Genomic DNA, 26344 nt, shown 5'->3' on the forward strand with positions numbered 1-26344 from the left:
TATGATAGCCCAATAGACAATCAGAACTAATATAAAACCCTATTGCTTCTCATTTGCAAATCTTGCAAGATCTAAGGTAACTCTAGATCATGTGAGTTCAGGTGATGCATGTTATGTACATTTGTATAGATATTAGCAGAGATTGTCAACAGTCTATCTCTCTCTGGGACTGGGAATCTCTCTCTTTCTCTCTCAGCCAACTCTCAGATCTCCAGCTGCTGCTTTTTAATGCCAGATCGGTTCATAATAAACCCCCCCTTGTCCATGATTTGATTATGGATGAGGCAGCCGATCTGGCATGCATAACCGAGACCTGGGTGGGCGAACAGGGAGGAGTTAGTCTCTCCCAGATCTGCCCACCGGGGTATTTGGTTCAGCATCATGGTAGATCTGAGGGTCGGGGAGGTGGGGTTTCTGTGGTCTATAAGAGTTCCATCTCACTCACCAAGCACCATGTCCATACAACTACTGGTCTGGAATGTTTGCACCTTGTGTTGGGCCAGAGGGACAGACTAGGAATCCTTTTGGTGTACCACCCACCTTGCTGCCCAGTGGCTTCCTTAACTGAGTTGACAGAAGTGGTCTCGGAGGTATTGTTGAGATCCCCTAGACTATTAGTACTGGGGGATGTCAACATTCATGCCGAGGCTACTTTGTCTGGGGCGGCTCAGGACTTCATGGAGTCCATGACAACCATGGGGCTGTCCCAATATGTTAGTGGCCCAACACATATATCGGGGCATACACTCGACCTTATTTTTGTTACTGGACATGGGGATAGTGATCTGGATGTGGGGAGTTTTACATCTCTCCCTTTGTCATGGACAGATCACTGCTTGCTGAACTTTAGACACTTCCCAGAATTCTTTAGGGGAAGTCATGCGCTTTAAATGCGAGTTGGATGTGCTTTACACATATTGTGTGAACGCTTAATAAATTTTGCCTGCATGTAAATTGTTTTAATTAATTTTTCAAAATGAAAATAAGCTATAAAGTGTAGTGGGTGACCATGGGCTACTCACCATTTCTCAGCCTATCTGCCCCTCAGGATGAAAACAATGGAGAACCATGACTACCCCAAGGCATACTTAAAATGTAAAGGAAGTATTGTACAACTATAGTATGCAATTGGATACTTATAGGGACACAGCATGACAAAACTGGGTGGAAGTAAAAGTTCTACACTTAGGAAAAAGAAACCAAATGCACAGTTATAAGATGGGGGATACTTGGCTCAGCAGTACGACATGCAAGAAGGATCTTGGAATTGTTGTTGATCACAAGCTGAATATGAGCCAACAGTGTGATGTGGCTGCAAAAAAGGCAAATGCTATATCAGGCTGCATTAACAGAAGTATAGTTTCCAAATCATGTGAAGTATTAGTTCCCCTCTATTCAGCACTGGTTAGGTCTCATCTTGAGTGCTGTGTCCAGTTCTGGTCTCTGCACTTCAAGAAGGATGCAGACAAACTGGAACAGGTTCAAAAGAGGGCAACAAGGATGATCAGGGGACTGGAAACAACGCCCTATGAGGAGAGACTGAAGGAACTGGGCATATTTAACCTGGAGAAGAGAAGACTGAGGGGAGATATGATAGCACTCTTCAAGTACTTGAAAGGTTGCCACACAGAGGAGGGCCGGGATCTCTTCTCAATGATCCCAGAGTGCAGGACACAGAATAATGGGCTCAAGTTGCAAGAAGCCAGATTTCGACTGGACATCAGGAAAAGCTTCCTAACTGTTAGAGCCATGCAACAATGGAACTAATTACTAGAGAGGTAGTGGGATCTCCGACACTGGAGGCATTCAAGAGGCAGCTGGACAGCCATCTGTCGGGAATGCTTTGATTTGGATTCCTGCATTGAGCAGGGGGTTGGACTTGATGGCCTTATAGGCCCCTTCCAACTCTACTATTCTATGATTCTATGAAAATATTTATATAAGCATGACTATCAAATATGTTTATTTATATAACCTGTAAAGATATTTATAGTGCAATCCTATGTTTGTTTACTCAGAAGCAAGTCCCAATGTATTCAATGGGGCTTACTCAACCAGGGAAAACTGCAGCCTCAAGTGATAAGGAACTTGTTCTTTTAACAAGTCCTTTAAGTTGAGAGCTTATCCCAGTCTGCGTCTGTGTTGAAATTGCTTTTTAATATGTTTTTAAACTTTTTCTTAAAAAAATGTTTTTAAAGCTTTAAAAAATGTTTTTAAAGATGTTTTGTTTTAATATATTTTAAAGTCTGTTTTTATGATTTTTAAAGTGTTTTTAGTGCTTTTGTTTGCTGCCCTGGGCTCCTACTGGGAGGAAGGGTGGGATATAAATAAAATAATAAAAATAAATAAATAAACTTCATTCATTTTTTTAAAAAATGAGTATTAGTTTCCTACATAATAAAAACTGTGATAAACCCTGCCTATTTCTTTAAAAATAGGGTTGGAGGGAGAGAGATTTACAACACAAACACAAGTCTGCACTTTACTCACAATCATGAAAGGGCGGGGTTGCAGCCAGAGCTTTGAAAAGTTACTTTAAACTACAACTCCCATCAGCCCCAGCCAGCATGGTCACTGGATTGGGCTGATGGGAGTTGTAGCTAGAGCATGAATATGTTTAAAAAAAAGTTGTGCAGGGGGGTTTTACGTTTTGGTGTATATCTCGGGAATTAGACCACCTAGAAACTTAATTTTTTTTTAAATTGAAGCGGAGAGTCCAGAGAGTAAGGGGTGGTAGCCAGAGAGCCAGAGCCCCCCCCCAAAAAACCAGAGACTCCAGCCGAAAACACAGACACCGGGGCACACACACACACACAAATCATCGTCACTCACCTCCACAGCTCTTCGCCATTCTGCCTTCCTTGCCCTGGCTTTTTCCTCTGGCGTCCATTTTTTCCTCTCAGAGTCAGACACTAGCAGGCTCCCCCTGACTATTCAACCTCTTCCCTCGTGCCTCCTAACACAGATCACGAGGGAAGAGACAGTCTGCGCAGAGGTCCAATCAGTGTGAGGCACATGTCTTGTGTTAACCAATCACAGCCAGGAGCTGACTTCCCCTTGTTCCCGCCCCCAAGTAACATCCAACCTAACGTGGAAACGTTAAAGTTGCAGCTGAAAAGTAGGGAAATTACTATTCGTTCCGTTACTTGCCAAATGTAATGGAATTACCCACTCGTTAATTAAAATTGTAACGAATTAAAAGTAACTCGTTAAAAATAACGAGTTACTTCCAAGCTCTGGATATAAGGCAGCATAAGTTTAGATGTCAAATAAGCAGGTCTGTATACCACAATCTTCTCTGCTTTGGTATAACACTTTTATTCCAAACTAGAGGCAGAAGGCTATAATTCTGCTCTTCCCCATCACCACCAATTAATTTTCCCAGAACAAATATTGCTTCTTGACCCTGATGTGCTAGCTTACTACTACACTGAGAACCTCTGCTCCTTTTATGAGACTGTATTTTTTTAAAAAGCCACAGGTGTTTTATGTCTCTGGCTTCAAAAACAGTTTGTGCCAATGTTAAGTATCGATCTTCAGCAATGCAGGAAATATTTCCTTTGGACACCGGGTTTGATGTGTGGGAGGATGCCTTGCATAAAGCACATGCAGCGGAGTCCCACATGGGATTAAACACCCATTGGAAGGATCAAGACCTCTGCTAGTAAGGAACTCCTGTTCAGCTGCTGGGAGGCATTTGTCTGTTTCTATTGGTTCACTCATTGGTGCCAGGGATTATGGGAGTTGTAGTCCAAAACATCTGGAGGACACCACATTGGCTTCCCTTGTCCTAGGCAGTAATAACAAGGTGCTGGACTAAGTAGGCTCTTGGCCTGATCTGGCAGGGCTCTTCTTGGTGGGAAAGGACCGTTGCTCTATGGGAGAGCATCTGCTTTGCATGCAGAAGTTCCTAGGTTCAATCCCCAGCATCTCCAGATAGGGCTGGGAAAAATGCCTGGTCTGAAACCAGGGAGAGCTGCTGCCAGTCAGTGTAGACACTACTGAGCTAGATGGACCAATGGTCTGACTGGGTATAAGGCAGCTTCCTATGGGTGGTATTCAACAGTAGCTCTACTCAAAATAGACACACTGGATATTTATTTATTTATTTCATTTATACCCCGCCTTTCTTTTCATGATAGAAACCCAAGGCGGCTTACATATGGTTCCCAGGTGGTCTCCCATCCAGGCACTGACCAGACCTGACCCTGCTTAGCTTCAGCAGGGAGCTGGCCTCGGGTGCCTGCAGACCAACTAACACATTGTTCTTTGGATTTTTACCTGTATTCTAAGCATCCAGCCCCGCCCAACATCAGAGTGCAGCCATCAACAGATCATCCCAGGGAATGCTGTCCTTGATTTCTTTTTTTTAAAAAACTCCCATTCCTGTTTTAAGTTCACAACTTGTACAGAAAAAGGCAAACAATGCTAATTTCTTGATTTCATATGTGGGGAATGTTCGCACATTGATTTATTTTGTCCCCAAAGCACTCATCCTTGGTGAAGAGGAAAACGTTTTATCTGACATGTGTAAGATAGCCACTTTCCTGTTAGCTGGCTCCAGTTCTCAGCCAGATTTCAAAAATCCTCACTTCCTGTGGTGTCTGCTTTCTCTCTGAGCCACTGGTCCCATTTTCCTAGAATCATTACCTCTGGGAAATAAAACAGAGCCTTTCTGGAACTTGGCAAGCTGTTCAGGGTGGAGCAAATTCTTTTCAAATGTCCTTTTCTAAGAAAGCAAAACTCTCATCGACTTCAAGTTGTACCAAGAGATTAATTTTCTGGATGATCTACAGTGTATGATAGAGTTCCTATCGGTGAGGGTTCATTTCTTTAACAGGGTGTGCCTATAGCTTACTGCGCTGTACCCTAAAAAAATAGCAATGAGAGAGTTGTTGGACTGAAAATTCCTGGAACAAATCCTGAACTAATTCACTCTACAACGAAGTCCTTTGTATTATTCACTTTGTATTGTTCACTTTTCATTAGGAAAGTTCTTGAAAATGAAACGCCATTGTATAAATCTATGGTGCAGCCGCATTTGGAATACTATGCCTCACTTGAAAGAATATATTATAGAGTTAAGAACATAAGAACATAAGAAGAGCCTGCTGGATCAGGCCAGTGGCCCATCTAGTCCAGCATCCTGTTCTCACAGTGGCCAACCAGGTGCCTGGGGGAAGCCTGCAAGCAGGACCCGAGTGCAAGAACACTCTCCCCTCCTGAGGCTTCCGGCAACTGGTTTTCAGAAGCATGCTGCCTCTGACTAGGGTGGCACAGCACAGCCATCACGGCTAGTAGCCATTGATAGCCCTGTCCTTCATGAATTTGTCTAATCTTCTTTTAAAGCCATCCAAGCTGGTGGCCATTACTGCATCTTGTGGGAGCAAATTCCATAGTTTAACTATGCGCTGAGTAAAGAAGTACTTCCTTTTGTCTGTCCTGAATCTTCCAACATTCAGCTTCTTTGAATGCCCACGAGTTCTAGTATTATGAGAGAGGGAGAAGAACTTTTCTCTATCCACTTTCTCAATGCCATGCATAATTTTATACACTTCTATCATGTCTCCTCTGACCCGCCTTTTCTCTAAACTAAAAAGCCCCAAATGCTGCAACCTTTCCTCGTAAGGGAGTCGCTCCATCCCCTTGATCATTCTGGTTGCCCTCTTCTGAACCTTTTCCAACTCTATAATATCCTTTTTGAGATGAGGCGACCAGAACTGTACACAGTACAGTTGGAAAAGGTTTAGAAAATGGCAACCAAAATGATCAAGGCGATGGAGCAACTCCCCTTTGAGGAAAAGCAGAGCTTGGAAAAGTTACTTTTTTTGAACTACAACTCCCATCAGCCCAATCCAGTGGCCATGCTGGCTGGGGCTGATGGGAGTTGTAGTTCAAAAAAAGTAACTTTTCCAAGCTCTGGAGGAAAGGTTGCAGCATTTGGAGCTTTTTAGTTTAATGAAAAGGTGAGTCAGAGGAGACATAATACAAGAGTATAAAATTACGCACGGCATGGAGAAAGTGGATAGAGAAACGTTTTTCTCCTCTCATGAGACTTGAACTCGTGGGCATCCAATGAAGCTGAATGTTGGAAGATTCAGGAGAGACCAAAACGAGTACTTCTTTACACAGTTAAACTATGGGATTGGCTCTTACAAGAAGCAGTGGTGGGCACCAACTTAGATGGCTTGAAAAGAGGATTAGACAAATTCATGGAGGAGAAGGCTTTCAGTGACTGCTAGCCATGGTGGCTATGCTCTGCCTCCATGGTTGGAGGCAGTATGCTTCTGAACACAAGTTGCTGGAAACCAGAAGAGGGCAGAGTGGTCTTTGCACTCAGATCCTGCTTGCAGGTGTCCCATGTGCACCTGGTTGGCCACTGTGAGAACAGGATGCTGGACTAGATGGGCCATTGGCCTGATCCAGCAGGCCCTTCTTATGTATTTATGTTCTTAGTGTGGTGTAGTGGTTAAGCTGTTGGACCAAGACCTGGGAGACCAGGGTTCGAATCCCCACACAGCCATGAAGCTCACTGAGTGACCTTGGGCCAGTCACTGCCTCTCAGCCTCAGAGGAAGGCAATGGTAAACCACCACTGAATACTGCTTATCATGAAAACCCTCTTCATAGGGTCCCCATTCGACTTTAAGGCAGTCCATTTCCGTTTTCCACTTTGCATTATTATTCATTTTTCATCGTACAGTCATAGTCAGGTTTCTTCAAAATACCGTTCTCCAGTAAAGTCATGTGTACAAAAAGGCATATGCTATTTTATTTATTTATTTATTAAATTTAAGTGTGCATAAAAGTGCATATGTTAGTGAAAATAAAATACAAAAATGTGCTCTATTGGGAAAACCTGCTTTGCAAAACTGAGTATATTAGGCAACATTGCATGCAAAAATGTGTATATTAGGAGAATGCTGATGAATTTTCATGAGGACTTGTTTTTTAAAAAAATTTACAAGATGTCAGGGACAGCCCAAGACATTTTGCTGTTGGAGACAAAGGACAAGATGGTCCCCCCCCCCCTTCCAAGTACAGAAACTGACTCGAGTGGCTCTGGAATCTCACGTCGCTACAGGCAATAGGACAGTGCCCCTGAGGGCAACAGGTTCTGAGGGTCTGTTCCTGCTACTGTCCACCATTTGCCACCTGAGGCAGTTGCCTCACTTTTCCTGAGGGCAGAGCTGGCCCTCACCTGGACATGAATGACATCTGAGAATCATTCATCAGAGGAGTACTTGATGTGCTTTGCACATGCAAATTGCTTTGGCTGAAGCGGGTCCAGTTCTTTTCTGCTCCAATTGCTACGGTGGCATGTCCTATAAATCAACCTTTCCAGTAAAAGCCATGCTTCCAGTGTGAATAACACTGGCCTTAGGGCACAGTAAATCTGACACACCATCTAAAAAGATAACAGATTCCATTCTGTGAAGTTCCTTCTGGGGATGCAGGTAGAAGCAGGAGGAAATCATTTGCATTCCTGCTGAACTTGTATATGAAGAGAGAGAGAGAGAGAGATGCTGCAGATGAAGGTTAACTTTATCTCCTTTAGAAAATGTGTGTGCGTGATGTTGCAGATAAAAGATCTTTCAGGCCTTTCAGAATGTATATTTAGCATTGTTAATAGTGCTATTTATGGCTTCTGCCAAACTATGAAAAATAGCAAAACATTCTACTGATCTGCCTTGTCTACTTGAAAGAGTTTTTGCTATTTATTTGTTACACTTATATATCCAAGGACCTTCAAGTGGCACACGAGCTTCTTCCCACTTCATTTTTATCCTCACACCAACCCTGTGAGGGAGGTTAGGCTGAGATGTCAAGGTCACTCATTGGGCTGAGTGGGGATTTGAACACTGCTCACCCAGGTCCTAGTCCACTTTGAGAAGGAAGTACCCACCTTTTTGAAACACTGGAAATAGTAATAGCATTTAGTATTTCTTCAGTGCTTTAGAGTGTTTCCAGATTGCATTTTATTTCTTTATTTCATTTTTAGATGCCCATCAACCAAATCCCCTAGATGGCTTACGAAAATCAACACGAAGCACAAATGCAATCAGTATTATCATGGCAAATTCAGAAGTGCAGGGTCCCTTCATGATGGTCACACCATGCCCCCTCACAGCCACACCCCCTTCCCACTTTCCTTCATCTTCCTTGCTCCCTGTGTCATCTCAGAGTCCACAGTCCTCCACTACTCCCTAGGAGCCAGTCAGCATGAAATGGGAGCCTGTGTGTTAGTTACTGAGAAGAGTCTTCTCACTGGCTGACTTACCTCCTTTCACTCACATTGACTTCAGTGAGCATGAAAGGACAAGGACTCTTCTCCACGACTAACACGACTCTTCTCCACGACTAACACATTCCCCTTTCATGATGATTGGCTCATACATAGGGACCTGGCTGGGACTCTGCTCACAAAAAGGGGTCTGTAACCCCCTGAGACCCTCGATGACTACACCCCTATATATAATTCAATCATTAAAAGAATCTCAGTATAGCAAATAACATAAAAACACAGAACTCAGCATAAAATAGCACCAAAAGCAGTGTAAAAATTGAAGTGTTAAATATAAAGTGTAATGACATCAGCTTAAAAGACATCTGTTCAGATCTGGCTTTGAGAGAGGTCAGTGAATTTCTATCACCCTTGGAGGCGCTGCTAGGCTGCTTGTGATAAATAAATAAAGTCAGACGACTGGTAAATTAATATAATGCCTAGGGAGGGGGTTTAAGCTGTGACAGAGCGGCTTCCCTGATGCCACATAGTGAGATCCAGGTGCCCTCCAGTTTTGAACTACAACCCATATCAGCCCTGGCTAGCAGGCTGGGTATATCATTCATCATTATCATTGACGATCACTTGTGGCTGAGTAAGATTGTCTTCCAAGATAAGGTCTTTAACAGTGGGTCCATAAGTGACTGTGGAGGGAAGTCTGGATCCACACAGCCTCCCACAGTGAGGACATAGTTTTCCAGATGGAAGATGGTCACGATGAGGATTTGTTTGGCGTGCCTTCAGCTTTGCTCGTTTGTCCCGTTCGCCCTGTATTCATGCTTTTTTGAAGTCCACAGCACCTTTGATGATAGCCGACCTCCATTTGGGACGTTCATGGGCCAAGTCTTCCCAGTTCTCGATGTTCATGCTACATTTTTTTAGATTCGCTTCAAGAACATCTTTAAACCTCTTTTGCTGTCCACCGATGTTCCTTTTTCCATCCTTAAGTTGGGAGTAAAGTCGCTGCTTTGGAAGACTGTGATCAGGCATTCAAACAACATGGCCGGTCCAGCGAAGTTGATGTTGAAGGATCATTGTTTCAACACTGGTAGTCTTTGCTTCTTCCAAAACACTAACATTAGTCAGTTTGTTTTCCCAAGTAAATGGGGATTAGATAAACTTGTGGAGGATAAGGCTATGAATGGCTACTAGCCATGACGCCTATGCTCTGCCTCCATGGTCAGAGGCAGCACACTTCTGAATACCAGTTGCTGGAAACCGCAGGAGGAGAGAGCGCTGTTGCGCTCAGGTCCTGCTTGCGGCCTTCCCAGAGGCTTCTGACTGACTGCTGTGTGAACTAGATGGGCCATTGGCCTGATCTAGCAAGCTCTTCTTGTATTCTTATCACTGGTCCTGCTAGTGAGAGAGAGGCAGTGTGGCACAGTGGCTAGGACAATGCGTTCACAAATAAATGAATCAGATGCTAGCTACCATATACATTTATCCTTCTGCTTCAAGTGTCTTATCTTTGATATTCTGAGTTAATAACTTGTCTCTGAAGTTAGCATTTAAAGGGCATGTCTGTAAATAGCAGTTCAGTCTTCAGTGGGTGTGCATGTTGCTCATTTGCGTAAGGGAATTCCTAAATCCATCACTGAAACATCATCTGCTAGTAGCTTCCTCTCTCAGATAATCCATATTTTCCCCCCTAGCACTTGAAGAAGAATTTGACATCCCCACCCCCCAGACCAGAGGAATGTATATCTGTTTGCATACTTACAATACACAATCTCTTGGGATTTCTGGTTTTTCATTATTGTTCATCTGTTGTGTTGACAATTCTTAGCCCAGTGGTATGCAAATCTGTATCATTCAGCTTTTGTTAAGAAAGCATGCTGCAGAGAGAAGTTTGTGCTGGAACACTTAAAACGGTACCCACTCAGCAAACCAACAACATAATCGGTGTTGTTAAGCAGCCACTATGGATGGATAGATGCTACAGCCGTACTATCCTGAACATGCCTGATCTCGTCTGATCTCGGAAGCTAAGCAGGGTCAGGCCTGGTTAGTACTTGAGTGGGAGACTGCCTGGGAATATCGGGTGCTGTAGGCTCAGAGGAAGGCAATGGTAAACCACCTCTGAATATCTCTTACCATGAAAACCCTATGAATATATCTAAAAAAGATTCATAGGGTCACCATAAGTCATAATCAACTTGAAGGCATGCAACAACAACATGGATGGATAGGCTGGTAAGGAAGACAGTAAGTAGAGAACGACTGACTATGTTCTGCCTCTGCTATCTGAGGCAGTATGCGTCTGAATGCTGGTTGCTGGGACTCACAAGTGTGAAGAGTTGCTGTTGCACTCAGGTAGTGCTTGTAGGCTTCCCATAGGCAACTCCCCTATAAGGAATTTTTGGGGGGGGGGGCTTTTTTGTTTAGAGAAAAGGCAAGAAAGACATAATAGAAGTGTATAAAATTATGCATGGCATGGAGAAAATGGACTGAGATAAGTTTTTCTCCCTCATAACACTAGAACTTGTGGACATCCAACGAAGCTGAATGCTGGAAGATTCAGGACAGACAAAAGAAACTACTTCTTTACACAGAGCGTAGTTAAAACTATGGAATTTGCTCCCAGAGGAGGCAGTGATGGCCACCAACTTGGATGGCTTTAAAAGAGGATTGGACAAAATACATGGAGGATAAGGCCATCCATGGCTACTAGCCATGATGGCTATGCTCTGCCTCCGCAGTTGCAGGCAGTATGCTTCCAAATACCAGTTGCTGGAAACCACAGTAGGGGAGAGTGCTCTTGCGGTCTGGTCCTGCTTGTCAGCTTCCCTTGGGCAACTGGTTGGCCACTGTGATATCAGGATGCTGGACGAGATGGGCCCTTGGCCTGGTCCTGCAGGCAGAGCTTGGAAAAGTTACTTTTTTTGAACAACTCCCATCAGCCCAATCCAGTGGCCATGCTGGCTGGGGCTGATGGGAGTTGTAGTTCAAAAAAGTAACTTTTCCACGCTGTGCCTGCAGGGCTCTTGTTATGTTCTTACAAGGGGAGAAACATAGTTGCAATCTAAAGCTCATAACTGGAGCTAGACAAATATAGTTTGGAAACAGCAGTAAAATTAATTACTTGTCTGCAGAACCGTGAATATTTTTCTTTCTTTCTTACAGGCCTTGGTCTCCATCTTAGTCCACCCACAAGCCTCCTGTTTCCCATTATTATTGTCAATTTCACATTTAGCTGTGGGAGTAAAAGCCAGAAGTACAGTAGTAGTAAACATCCTTTTTAAAATCGCACAGCCAGTTCTTGTCATTTCATGGCTCTTCACCCTGAGGATCACTAGTGTAGATAGCTTTTTTTTAAGGGTTAGACAAATTTATGGAGGATCAGTCCATCAACAGCTATTAGGGATGGGCGAATCTGTCAATTTCAGTTTTTCTCAGTTTTCCGTTTTTCCAGTCTTAAGTTCAGTTCTCCACATCAGTTTGCGCTTTTTGTTGCTTAAGGTCCTTATGAAAATTCCTCAGCATTTTAGTGCAATTTTCTTATACTACAGGTGGGCCCCGCTTATATGGCAGGTTCCATTCCGGACTGCCGCCGTAAAGTGGAAATCGCTGTAAAGTGGAACCCATTAACGATAATGCGTCGCGTTGCATGAAAATGACGTCAAAATGGCGCACGATGTTAAAAAACTGCCGTAAAAGCAGAACAAGCGCCTTAATGCGGGGACTTTCCCTAATTGAAAGCCACCACATTAGCGAATCGCTGTAAAGCGGGGCCCTACTGTATACACATTTTTTGGCAAAGCAGCAAAGCGATTTTCCCTTAAGTAATACATTTTTTTATTTTTGTACACATTACTGGGCTGGAGAGCTGCATTACAAAATTCAGAGGATTTTGAAGCATGGCTGTGTTGCTTTTCCCATATTGTCTTGGAAAATGCGAATTCAGTTGATTCATCTGTAAATGCAAGCTTAATTAAAATTCTCCCCCATCTTTAACAGTTATTATCCATGAAAGCTAAATAGAGCAGTGCTGGGAGCAAGCTGAGGAGGGGTGTTCCTAACATAACCTTGGAGTCCATAAGCGACCAAGACACTGAAACAGAGACTACAGTGTCGCTGGGTGTCAGGGTTTAGAACTCCAAATTGAGGTCTCCTCAGATGAGGAGCAAGGGGAGATGAACCCTCCAGAAGATCTCTACTCTGGCAAGGACATTTCTGCCCCAGGACTCAAGGATCCGTCCTCCAGCTTGCCTGGGTTCCTGGCTGGTTTTCAGACCCCCCTTCCCATCTTCCACAGGGCTACAGGGGAAGAGGAGATGGTGAGGCAGGCAAGTACTTCAGAGCCACTGCCAAAGTGCCCTGCTAGCTCCCCATGAGTCTTCTCAGGAGGAGGGGAAGACAGAGAAACGCTTGCATGAGTCAGAGCCCGACTGAGATTCAGGGAGGGGTAACACCTCCAGCTCTTATACAGGTTCCCAGTCTGAACTGCTTTCTTGCTGAAGCAACAGTTCATGGCCCCAAGATCCAGCTTTCCTTTCTAACCTGGGGAAATGGACACTGGCTAAGGAGTCTGACTGGGTTCCTGGGTCTGAGCCTGATGTTAGTGAGATCCAGGAATCACTGAACCCAAGGCGGCAAACAGCAGCACACTGAATCAAAGCCCACAGCACCAGGACCCATAGAACTGGAGCCAGGACCCTCATGGATGCCTTTCTCCTGGCCTCAAGGAAGTAAGGTACTTCCCATGCTGTCTCACCAGTCCACCAGTGCAGGGAGCACACCGAACAAGAAGCCATAGCGCACAAAAGAAGTGCCCATCTTCAGGCCAAACGGTTGGGCCTTTAAGAGACTCAAGTTCTCCAAAAAGGGGGTGGAGTATAGGAGAGACAGAGGCACAACAGGCTTCAGTTCACTTCCAACTCTTGGTGGAGCAAGTTACTCCTCAGCAGTTCTCGTTGGTGCAGAGACAACTGATCTTGCTTGGTCTCCTTCAGTGGACCAGAACAGAACAGTTGCCTCCAGTCTGATGCAGCAGGGCTTTTGAAACATACTTCTGGCCAGTGTATTTAAGTATGAGCAAAAATGGACTCCCAAAATCACCTTCTTCTCTTTCTTAAATAATTTATTTAACTCTATAAATATATATAGTCTATTCCCTGACCCAAAATTCTTAATTCTTCCTTGACATACTTGGTTACTAAACTCTAAGGGTTGTATCCAATAATTAGTCCTACTCTGAGTAGATTCATTGAAGTTAATGAACTTGACTAAGGTTCATTAATTTCAGTGGGTCTACTCTGAGGACGATTAGCACTGGATGAAACCCCAACTATTAATCACATCTCTGGCACATTTTCTCTTCTTAAGCATAGGTGCGAGTTTGACAATATTAAGCTGTTCCCACAATTTTCTTAAGAGATCCATTTTGTTTAGTTTCTGGTTGTTTTTCCAGGATTTTGCATATAGTATCTTGGCAAGTGTTATAATATCAAATCATTTCCTGAGAAATGTGGCCGTGCTCTAAGTCACAGAATGCAAAGCCTTTCCTGGACTGTATCACTTCAGGCTGCAGGTGGGAGGGTTGTTTGTTTAATGCAGCTCCACACATAGCATGCAAAGGCGATGCCTTTTTCTATTTTTCTCTTTCCAAGGAGTGTTTATTTTTTAATAATACAATGATCAAAAATGTAGCCTGTACATGTTGTACAGTTGAGAAGGATCATCACGATTATTCAGTTCACACCCTACCAAATTTGCTCATCTTTAAAGATATCTGAAAACACTTTGCAAGGTTTGCTGCAACATACTAACCATGCTAGAATTTACAACAAAGCCATAATATTCAGTCACAAAGCAAAACATTTTGAGATAGCAAAACGCTGACTTCTGGCCATTTCCTTTTTTTTTTTTTTTGCTTGATCAGTTAATCCATAAAATCATATAATTGAGCGAAAGAGCCAAGAATAAATAAAGCCTCGTTATAGTTGCCCTTTGGCTGAATTTTGCGTTGTGCAGATCAAATTGGTCACAGATGACTTTTCATGCACCCAGACAGCTCAAGCTGAAATGCTAATTATTACCTCCCCTTTTCTAAGCTTTGTATGAATCCCAGAAGGCTTCCTACAGGTAGAATCCTCTTTACTCCTCAATATTATATTCCTGTTTCCAAAACTAAATATCTATGGAACGTACAGACTGCATTTATTTCAAGGATAAGACGTTTTCCCTTTAGTATTGACAATCTTTGCTGTACAGATGCTGGGTATAATTTCTGGCTATGATGGTTGAGTCACCAGCACAAGACCAGCTGCCACATAAGCAGGGGGGTCTATATTTCCTGGCAGGTTCAGGATCTGAGTGATTGTCAGAGACCATAGGATCTCTGTTCCAAAAAGCTTACAACCTATGGTCTGGCAGTGAAGAGAATAGGGGAAGGGCAACAATAAGGAAGGGTGAGTATGAGCCAAAGTCAGTTTAATGTACAGTAGGGCTCCGCTTATATGGCGGGTTAGGAACCAGGCCCCCGCCGTAAAGCAGAAATTACCGTGAAGCGGAACCCATAGACTATAATGGGGCTGTCGCGTGAAAATGTCTCAAAATGCCACAAAATCGGCTTTAAAAGGGGGAATTTCCCACCGCCGCATTAGCGGAACGCCGGAATGCGAAGCGCTGGTAAGCAGGGCCCTACTGTATTTAGACATTGTACTTACGGACTTCAAAGTCATCCATATAGATGGACATAATACAGAAAACCATGTAAGATACAAAATGGTCTTTTGTGGTTCTGGAGAAATGACAGGTCCGTTCCTGCAGAGTTAACCTGTGCAAATGGCTGCCATAAGATGTAGTGATGCCAACCAACTTGGATGGCTTTCAGAAGAGGCTTAGACAAATTCATGGAGGAGAAGGTTATCTGTAGCTACTAGTCACAATGGCTATGTTTCTACCTTCACTGTCAGGGTCAGTAGGCTTCTGAATAGCAGTTCCTGCACAGCACAGGAGGGAGGAGTGCTGTTACGCTCAGGTCCTCCTTGCAGGCTTTCCATAGGTATCTCATTGGCCACTGTGAGATTAGGATGCCAGGACTAGATGGGTCTTTGGTCTGATTCAGCAGGGCTCTTATTAGGGATGGAAAGATCTGTCAATTTTGGTTCTCTCAGTTTCTCATCTTTCCAACCTTAAATTCAGTTCTCTACGTTTCAGCAGCAATTTGCCATTTTTAAAACATTTTTTCATGAAAATTCTTTAGCATTTTAGTGCAAATTCCTCTTAATAAACACATTTTTGCATGCAGTTTTGACTTATGCACACTTTTTTTGCAAGCAATTCCTCCTAATATACTGCAATTTTATATGTTATTTTCATGGATATATTCATTTTTATGCACACTTTCCCCTAATACATGCATTCTGTAAGCAGTTATTTGGTTGGAGAACTGTGTCGCCAAATTCAGACAGGTGTGAATTTCGAAGGATGTCTGTGTTTTGGTTCTCATATTGTTTTGGAACCTTCAAATCTGATAGATTTGGCTTAAAATGCAAACTGAATCAAATTTCTCCCCCATTCTTACTTCTTATGTTTTTCTAATAAGCTTCCTTTGGTAATGCATATAGCCATTTCAATTTCACTTTAGCTGTAGTGGCACAAATTGCGGTTAGAATTACCACAACTAATGCAGATTTATAGGCTCAAGATTCAAGAGGTATTCTCACTCAGCTTGGCCTAAGCATACTTCGGTCAAGTGTAAATGTCTGCTGCGGAATAGCGAACAAAGGGGCTCACTTAAAGCTGCCACATTCTCTAATTCCCCCGCCCTGCCCTGCCAACGCAAAGGCACTCAAGACTGCTTAAGAGTTACTTAGATAATAAATGGCTTGTAACCTCATTGTGAAGAAAAGGGACACTGTGTTCAGAGAGAAAATTCTTGGGGAGGGCGCTGGAATGATGGTGCACAAGGAGACGGGAACACACACAAATTGAAGGCGCCAAATTATTAATCATTATTGATTAGGGGTTAAGTGCCAGCTTGGCACTATAAAAGAGACCGAGAGAGCATGGGCTATTTAATAAATAGATGTTGTCTGGCCGTTGCTCAGGTGCACAAAGGGAAGAGGGTGTGATAATTATCATTTCAATGTAAGCAAAGGCCAGCCATCATTCTGCCAATATGGTAAATCAAGCATCAACAGGCTAGGCAGAGCTTGCCTTGTAGTCAGGGTGGGGCCAGTGAGCGTGCAGACCATCCTAGGGCTCTGCTTCACCCATCTCACCTAGACCAAGGGTGAGCAGATTTCAGACTTGTGGGATCTACTTTGTTGTTTTACTAGAACCCCAAGAGCCACCAAATGGAGCCAGGTGCAGAACACTTGCACTTAAAATTTAAAAAATTCTGAGCCTAGGAGTTTGTTTGGACTCACAGTCCTTCCAAAAATCCACTTCTGGTTACCCTCCTTACTGAGCTTTTTTAATTTCAGTAGTATAATTTGAAAGGGCAGGGGTAGTTATTTTGTTGCTGCCATTGTTAAAGAATAAAAAGCCAGAAATCCTTGGCCACTAGGATGCTGGTAGGAGAAGAATAATCAGCACATATTTCACCACTGCCGCTCCAATTACATTAGCTGTCAATTTGTTTCTGGTCTAAACTTAAAGTGTTGGTACTTACCTGGTCGCAGGTCATCTAGCTATTCAAAGGTCATCCTAAGGGGCAATCCGCACTCATACGGTCCTCCCTGAGCTCTGAGATCAGCTTCAAAGGTGTTGTTTCTTGGCCCAGTACTAGCAAGGATTTGGTGGTGGGTGCCAGGCCCAGGGCCTTTTTGGTGGTGACACCACAGCTGTGGAGGTCTCCCCCTTGGCCTTCGAGCCTCCTCTCTTCCCATGATCAGACTGTATGTTTTTATTGCTGAAGGACTTTTGGTGATTGGCTTTTTACAAATTGTTTTATGGTCCTTTTTGTGCTGATGGATATTTTTATAGTGATGTTCTGTTCTATGTTCAATTTGCATTGTTTTAAGTGTTTTGTGAGCTGCTTTGCAAAAACTGAAAAGTGGGACAGACGTATTTCAGTTATCATGAGAACAACAAATGAAAAGTTAGAGACAGAGAGGATGAGAAAGAGGAAGAAAGAAGAAGCCGCAAGAGGTCTGGAGTGGTTGCATCAGAGCTTGGAAGTAACTAGTTACAAAAAATGAACTACTTGTAATTTATTACTTTTTCGAGGAACGAGTGAGTAATTTCTTTACATTTGGAATAGAATGAGGAGTAATTTTATTACTTTTGCGGAGTAATTGTAATGTTTCCAGCATTACTTTGGGGCATTACTGGGGGGAGGCAGGGGAAGTCTTCTGCTCCTGTGATTTGTGGATGAAAATAATGTGCCTCAAACTGGGTTTCTGCACAGCATCGTTCTTCCCTCATCATCTGTGGGTGTTTAGGAGGTGACGAGGGAGGAGGTAGAGAGTGAAACAGGGGTAGAGTGGAGAAAACAATTGTTAAATAAATGGACAGTGGTGGAGAAGAATGGAGTGGAGGGAGAAAGGCACTGGAGGGCAAGGATGTGGATGAAGGAGGAGAAAGAGACAGCAGCACAATGGAGATAAAGAACTGTGGAGGTGAGAGACAACAACATGTGTGTGTGTTAATACTGTGTTTGCATTTGGTGTGCAAAGCAGCCTCTGATGCCCTTCCTAGCTACTTTGCTGCATTTGCAGTGTTTTAACTTTTTTGCATCCCAGGGGACAATGTTTGTTTGGGTGGGTGTGCCTTAGTGGCAGGGCAGGGTCCAGGAGATGGTTGAGTGAGAGAGATGACACTTGCTGGCTGAGTGTGTGTGTGTTACATTTGATTTAATGCACAAAGATCTGAGCGGTGGCCTCTTCCTGCCCCCCTCCCGCCTCCCCTACCATTGGCGAGACCACCACTGCTATCTTATGGATACTACCTCTCTCTCTCTGTTTATTTTTAATGTTGTTTTAGGCTACTTAGGTGTGCAGCAGCCAAGGCCAGCACCTTGTAAGCACTCTAGTTTTTTAAAAAGTAACTTAACTGTAATTGTAGTGATTGCTTTTGAGTAATGATAATCAATTCCTTTCAGAACAATTGTGATTGTAATGGTAATTTATTCCTTTTTGGGGCCATGTAACAGTAATTGTAATTTATTCCTTTTTAAAAATCATCTTCCAAGCTCTGGGTTGCACACACTCCTTCCTTGCATTCTTCTCTTTCCCAGTGGAATTTCCTCCATCCCACCTGAACCACATTTAAGAGATGCTTAGGATAACCACCTATGCATCACCAAAAATCAGTGAAAACAGGACACAGATTTACACAGATTTTCTGCTAGGTGTGAAGCCTGAACAGTTTTAGAAATAATTGCTAATACTTTAAATATAAATATGATTCATCTTGCTATAGTTAGGAAGGCTGTGATCAGATGATCTGTGTAGAGTGCTGCTATACTCAGGTCCTGCTTGTGGGCTTCCCATGGATATCTCATTGGCCACTGTGAAAAAAGGATAAGAACATAAGAAAAGCCTACTGGATCAGGCTGAAATAGTTTGAACTACCTCCTACTCTTTTTATGAAGACTTTTTAAAAAAGTGTACACTGATGTGGAAATATGGAAAACCAGTGGTGTAGTCGTCCATGGTCTCAGGGGGTCTTAGACCCCTTACTTTTTCGGAGCAAGGTCCCAGCAGGGTTCCTATATCGCCAGCATTCTGCAAGCCAATCAGCATGAAAAGGGAGTGTGTTAGCCACCAAGAAGAGTCTTCTAACAGGCTTCCTTGTCCTTTCCTGCTGATTGCAGCCAATCAGAGTGGAAAGAGGTGAGATCAGCTACTGAGAAGACTCTTTTCAGTAGCTAACACTCTCTTTCATACTTATTGGCTCCTAGAGACATCTGTTGTTGCAAGAGAAGGCATTAAAAAGGATCTTTCTCAACCAATAGCAAAAAAAGACTGAGGGGCATGGCTGTGACTATCATGAAGGGACCTTGCACTTCTGAATTGTCACTACACTACTATGGAAACTGACCTTAAGACTGGAAAAATTAGAGAACCAGAACTGACAGATTCACTGATCTCTATTCTTAATTCCTGCATTGGATTCCTATGTTGGGCAGGGGGTTGGACTTGATGGCCTTATAGACCCCTTCCAACTCTATGATCTATGATTCTATAATGTGGACAAGTACTTTTGTAAACCGCTTAGCAGTTTTTACAGTCAAGTGGTATATAAATTTAGTTTAATAAATAAATAAATTACCCCACAATAACTGACAGCATGAATTGAGACAGAGTTGCCATCTCTGTAAGGTTTTCTTTCTTTCTTTCTTTCTTTCTTTCTTTCTTTCTTTCTTTCTTTCTTTCTTTCTTTCTTTCTTTCTTTCTTTCTTTCTAAGGCTGCAACGAAATGCATCAAACAATTATGTATCCCAACATTGGTAAAGGCCATGGCCATTTGGAAAAAAAATGCCTTGGTTGCTGTTTGCTGTTTATCAGGCTTCAGATGTCTTCAATGTGGAAGCAGAAATTGTGATTATGAAGGTTGATCCTTAGCTGGGAGAAGCCCAGATACAAAGTGCAGCTAATATTAGCAACCAACAGCCGAACTTCACATGAATCCACAGGAGCAAACTTGTATTTTGAAATGGTTCTCAATGTGCTGTCTGAGTACAAGTAATCTTGGAGATTTTCACATTGCGAGGACTGATCTGATGATGGAATCAGATGTAAATAAAGTGCCTGAGATGTATTTCATGTGTGTGTGGAGGTGTTATGAGACCAAATGGTAGCTCAGCAGAAGGTCAAAACTGAGAAAGTTCAAGGTCTTTTGTAGGTCATAATTTCTCATTGTAGGCAAGGGCCTGTGTGGGTTAGGGAACAATGTTCTGTGGGCAGTGATTTCCACCTTGCCCTGTATTGTATTGTAATTTTATTTCAGTCAAACACCAGCAAATATAAAATAGAAAACTTCAGAAATGCAGTGTGCAGAAGGCAGAAGCAGACTAAAAAACTGCAGTACTGATAATATATACACACATCAGGATAAAAAATCATAATAAACATTACAATAATTACATCGTCATCCCTCTCCGACAACAGTGGCTGCATAGAAGCTAGCCTCCTTGGTTGTGACCTGTGGGTTCCAGTTGGCCAGCAGATAATATAAGTAAAATGCATCTGAGCCCCCAGGAATTTTTTGTAGAATCGGACAGATAAAAAAAATTGAAGGTCATGATAGAAAAGGCAATGCAATAATATATATCCTACTGTCTCCACCTCCCCTGGATCACAAGGCATACATACTCACAATAGGGAACACTCATGAATCTTCCTTCCAGAAGCGCAAAAACTAACACATTGAACTTAGCTAATGTAAATGCTTTTCTATATTTGAAATGTTAACACCGGGCAGGATGGTCCATTGACACAACCATTAAGATGAACCAGTTACATAGCCATTCCAGAATCTGTGACATCAGGTGTTAACATGCATCCATTTATTTTTTTTACCCTCTCATCCCAACAGCCCCTTCAAGGAAGGAGCTGAAGCGCTCCATGCGAGAATAGAGCAGCCTATATGTAATGCTCTTCCTCACAGAATTGACTGAAAAGGCAAAAACCCAGCAGCTATAAATCCCCTTGTATCCCTACAGTAGATGAAAAAACAGATTAGATGTCATACTTTCCCATAGGCAGTGCATTAACTAACTGGTAGGAAGCCATTACTGATTGCCATTGCGTCTATGCCCAAGACAAATTTAAGAGTGCAGTCCCTTAAGGCAAGCCCTGAGACTACAATATGGGATCTAGAAACTGAAAGAAAACCCCATAACAAAACAAACCTCCCCAGGAACTGGGCAGTCTGCAAGCAAGGTCCCAGTACCTCGAGCTTAACAGGGGAGGAACGCTTTCCTTGAGCAGCTACTGCTGGGTGCTTCTCCTCACCGCTGTGAGGGCCACTGGCCTCATATTTCCGTTTCACATAAAGAAAGGAAATAATTTATGAGTAAGCACACTTTCCCAGCCACCATTTTAGTGCAGCTAACCCAGTTCCCCAAAGCACAGATACTGGAGATATGGCGCTGCCACCCATATTTGGCCGACTGCAGTGGCCTCCCCCTTGTAGGCTTCCAAACACCTATCATAATAGATGTCCAAAATGCAAAATTAACATCCTATATCCCTTTCTAGTAAATGATATCATAAATCCAAGAGCAGCAGATGCTGAGGATGTGTTGCTGTCACCAATATGTGGCTGCACTATAGCAGGTTTTCCAACACATATCTAAATAGATGAGCCAATGCAACAGTTGCACACTATATGTAATTCCAGGTAATGATATCAGAAGTCCTAACTAAAATGTAATTTCAGGTAATGATGTTTCGTTGTTGGTGCCACAATCCTCAGTAAAGGGGGGAAGAGTCTGCCTGGACCTTAAAAGGCAGCCCTATGTCAATAAGAGTCTAAGATCCTGTAATATGAGGAATCTCTATTAGGCAAATCGGGCTTTCCTCTTTATTCCTATTCCCCAATCAATATGATTACCATCTGCTAAACTTTCCATTCCTAACTAAATTCAGGTAAATGCCTCTTCTGTCTCAGAGTGAACAAATAGCCTGAAATTAACACTTGGAATGCAAAAGGACCGCTCACTTAAGATACAGCGATTTAGACATTTTCTAGCAAACTGTTATCTCCGCCCTTATTATCATATAACTATGAAAGGCCCAAAGGCTAAAAAGGCTCACTAGGCCCCACCAATATACTAGTATGTAGTATAATAATCATATAATTAAGTACTTCAAACCTCATACATGCCCGGGCCTAGCAAGAAGTTGTACCTATGCCTGGGCCTAGCAAGAAGTCATAAGCCTCATGAAAGGGCTCTGCCGTCACATCATGCATCCACCCAGTAATAATATAATAAAGAACCAACCTGTGTATATCATCAGGGGGGGCTAAGCTGAACCTGTTGGGGGGAGAGTGCTCAGAGGGAACTTAAACTAGAAGGATTAGACACAATTTCTTTTGTTCGTCCCTTTTATTCTGATTTATTTTTAATTTCCCTTTATGTGCATGAGTCTGTCTTTAACCAGTGTATTAGCATGACTATATTTAATTTTGTTTGTATATCCAGTATAGTCTCATTTATTTTTAAACTTCCTGTGTCTTTCTTTTAACCAGCAGCAGCACTAACGTCGCGCTGCTCAATAAAAAAGCCTCAATCAACCCCTCCACAACTGCTAGGTGGGGGGGGTATCGGACGTGCCGCTGCTAGGCCCCACTACGAGGCCCACTGGTCAGGCCCCTTTACGAGGCCTGCCCCAGTCGCAGCCACGCCGCAACGCTACCACCCACAGCTGTTGGGGCTCCCAAAACCCCCTCTGGGGATAACCAATTAGGCCTAATAGGCCCAACCAATGCCGACTGTCCTGCAGCTTTCTCTGCTATGTTCCTCATCATCCTCTCGTCGCTCGTTGAAAGAGGAGGTAGGAGGGGCGGCCTGGCCTTAAATAGGCCCATGGCCCCTCCCCTCCCTGCCGCACGTCACGCACACATAACGCTGCGACACACGACGTTGCCCTTAACGAAGATGGCTGCGGCAGCATCCCTCCTCGCAACTATGCCCCGCTTATCCATGCTGCGCAGGTAAGTGGGGCTTCATTTTTCTATATAACTTATATTTTTTCATGAGAGTATTTTTCACGACAACATATTCTTGATTGAACCAGGGTTTAGACTCATGTCAGGGAACATGTTGTCTTCCTGAAATCTTATATCTCAAACAATTTTGTAGGGACAAAATCAATTCCTGGAACAGATCTAGAACGATTTCTGGGGACCCCACTGTTAACATAGCATCTGGTGACTGAGACTATTTTCAGAGTATAATAATGCCCTTAAGTCATTCTCTACCTTAGTTGTCTACCTAATACGCAATGCTCTTATTTCAACCGCTTCATTTTAACATTGGCTCACCGTCCTCATATACAATCTGATTTCCAAAATGTAAAGAAAGGGCCAAGGGTAGACAATCACTCTCAATGCGTTTGCCAACCTTACAGCTGGACACTGAATTTACCAAGTTATAGGAGACAATGAAGTAATCAGTTGTAGATGCTCCAACTGTCCTGTGTTCACCACAATATGTGCTGTTTCTGTTCCACTGCAGTTTGGCTTCCACTACATTTATGCAGAAAATAATGGCTTTAAAAGATGATTAGACCAATTCATGGAGAAAAGGGCTATCAATGGCTACTAGCCATGATGTTACAAACTCTGCCTCCATAGTCAAGGGGAGTATGCTTCCAAATACTAGTTGCTGGAAACTGCAGGTGGGGAGAGTGCACTTGCACTCAGGTTCTGCTTGCAGGCTTCCCACGGGCATCTGGTTGGTCCCTGTGAGAATAGGATGCTGGACTAGATGGGCCACTGGCCTGATCCAACAGGCTCTTCTTATGTTCTTATGTAATATTCAGGGACTGAAAACAACAATAGCTTGTACTCGTCTGGGTGATTTCCATTCCTGACTTTGCATGTACATGCAAATTGTGACAATTTCTGCTCCCATTTCCATTTCCAATAGAATTCTTTGACATTTCTAGTGTTTAGAAGTAGCAAGTCAGGAATCAAAGTCAGGCTTTGAGTGAGATTCCTGCTTTGAGTTCTTTTCTGCTGGTCAGGCCCAGTCCAAGACATTTTCTTGCCCGGGCAAAGGACAAGATGGTGCTTCTCCTCGCCCTCCATTCCTTGTTCAAAAGCTAATTAGACTTGCAATTGAATCTTACTCAGTGGAGGCTGGTGCCCATTGCGACTGGTAGGGTTGAAGACTTGGAGCCCAACAGTAGGTGGAGCCAGAACCAATGAAAGGCAGAGCCAACTCATTCTAGTTTTGTCCCCATCCTCTTCCCTGCTGAGTTCTACAAAGGGGAGGTTAGAATACTGAGACTAAGGAAGAGCAAGCTACTGCAGCCACTCCCTGGACTGGTTGTTAAGTAAGGATGTAAGCTGGTGGAGTCTGGCTGAGGGCAGACTGAGCTTGGTGGGGTAGGGTACCATTTGTCCTAATGGACCAGCCTCCATTGATCTTACTTCCACACTGACACTGGGACACTGGATAGCAGGTGGGTTAGAAGCAGAGCTTGGAAAAGTTTTTTTAAACTACAACTCCCATCAACCCCAACCAGCATGGCCACTGGATTGGGCTGATGGGAGTTGTAGTTCAAAAAAGCAACTTTTCCAAGCTCTGGTTAGAAGGTACATAACAGGCTGTGTGGCACACATAGCACTGATCTCCAGCAGATAGGAATGGCTGGGGGCTCAGAAGAAGTGACACCCCTTCCCCAGTAACTTATAATGACAAGCTGGAATTTACCTTCTTGTTACATAGCTACCCTGTTAAGAGGACAGTATATTCATTTTGCTAGTTTTTATTGCATCTGAAAGTATCCACTACAGCCAAGAGAAGTTATCTTTTTTACACTTTGAAAAGCATCTTTTGGTGTAATCAGAACCTAACTTCTTCCTCCTCCTCTTCTTCTTCATCATCATCACCACCATTACTGAAGTGACTTACAAAAATGGAAAGGCCATGTTCTATAAGTAAATATAGGATATAAAGTATTGTAAGCCCAAAGCAGTCTGATAATACCATATAAAGGAAAAGAGATTGCCTGGATCTGTGCTTCTGAAGTCTTTTCTTTTCTTTGAATAAAGGAGGTAGGTAGTTTGTGTCATAGAAAATGTATAGTTCTATATTCCCACACTAGATGTCACCCTACCAGCATAGACTATTAAGTGTTGCATGATATACTTCACATTCTAGATTCTTCCTTCATCCAATGGATTGATTCTTGGTTCCTCCTCCTAAAATTGGAATGGGGATTCTGAACTGCCTGCAGAGCAGAGCAAAAATCAAACTGTAGTCTTCAGTCTGGATCTCATCTGTGACTGACGTCACAGTTTTCTTCACATCTGTTGCCTGGCCAGCTGCTCAGCACTCCAGGTTGCAATTTGTTCTTGAGGAATATTTATTTATTTATTTATTTATTGCACTTGTATACTGCCCCATAGCTGAAGCTCTCTGGGTGGTTTACAGCAACCAAAATCCTGAGGATGCCTCTTGCTGCTTGAATTTACAATGTGCTTGGCCTGAGTGAACAGGAGGTGCATATGTCTGTTTAAAACAGAGATGGGAAATATGAGGCTCAGGGGGAAATGTGGCTCTGCAGGCCTCTCTATCCGGCTGTCAGGACTCACCTCCAGGCCACAAACTTCTCCACCTTAGCCCTGTGCCCATCTCGAGTGCTTTTGTCAGGCTGCTGGACTGTGTCCTTGAACTGTAATGCTTGCTTGCTTGCTTGCTTGGATGGATGGATAGAGAGAGGTAGGAAAGTGTGTGTCTGTGTACAAATCTCTCGCTTCTGTGTGGATGGAATGAAACCTACTGTGCAAAAGGAAGAATCACATCGGTTGCCCCACCCATTTCTTGCCTCTGGCGCCACCCACCACTGGCATGTTGCCACTGTAAAGGTTGTCCATAAGGGGATCTGCCTCACAAGCTGAAAAAAAGTTTCCCACCTCTGATTTTAAATGTCCCATCAGTGCTAGGCCATCCCTTTATTCCCCCTCCCCCCAAGCCAGGTCAGCTGCTTCTCCTTTTGTAACACAAATGATAGAAATGTCTATTTCTTGTTTGCTGCCAGTGCACCTGAAACTGCAACTCTATCAGCCCAGTTATTCCTATCTACATTTCAGACTGAAGTTGAATTGAATAATAATTCCCTGTTCCCCAGGAGACTTAGGAATTTTAGTTCTGTAGTCACAACTCCCACAATCCTTTGGGGGAAACCACAGCAGTATAACACCAACATAATCATCTGGGATGAGCAGTAAGCAGCTGTCAGGTCAACCAGTTGAGCCAGATCTGAGGAACACGTGGAAACACACCAGAGCCAGGATGACCACTGTGGCTCAGGCAAGATCCCAGCACAAACAGGAAGCCTTTTATAGCACTAGGTGGGTGGGCCCAGTCTGGACCCTGAGAGCACTTCCCCTTCCCTGTCAAGAAGATGCTTTGAGTTGCAGTTCTGATACC

At 43.3% G+C, this 26344-nt stretch overlaps 1 protein-coding gene and 1 pseudogene across 1 annotated transcript in view; both read left to right on the forward strand.

Moving 5' to 3' along the window:
- ACYP2 (acylphosphatase 2) overlaps positions 1–26344 on the forward strand; it is a 103181-nt gene that overhangs the window by 47548 nt on the left and 29289 nt on the right. The window lies entirely within an intron of this gene.
- LOC133384605 (5S ribosomal RNA) lies at positions 10218–10336 on the forward strand (annotated as a pseudogene).

The sequence above is a fragment of the Rhineura floridana genome, chromosome 4, assembly GCF_030035675.1.
Source record: "Rhineura floridana isolate rRhiFlo1 chromosome 4, rRhiFlo1.hap2, whole genome shotgun sequence".
Lineage (NCBI taxonomy): Eukaryota > Metazoa > Chordata > Lepidosauria > Squamata > Rhineuridae > Rhineura > Rhineura floridana.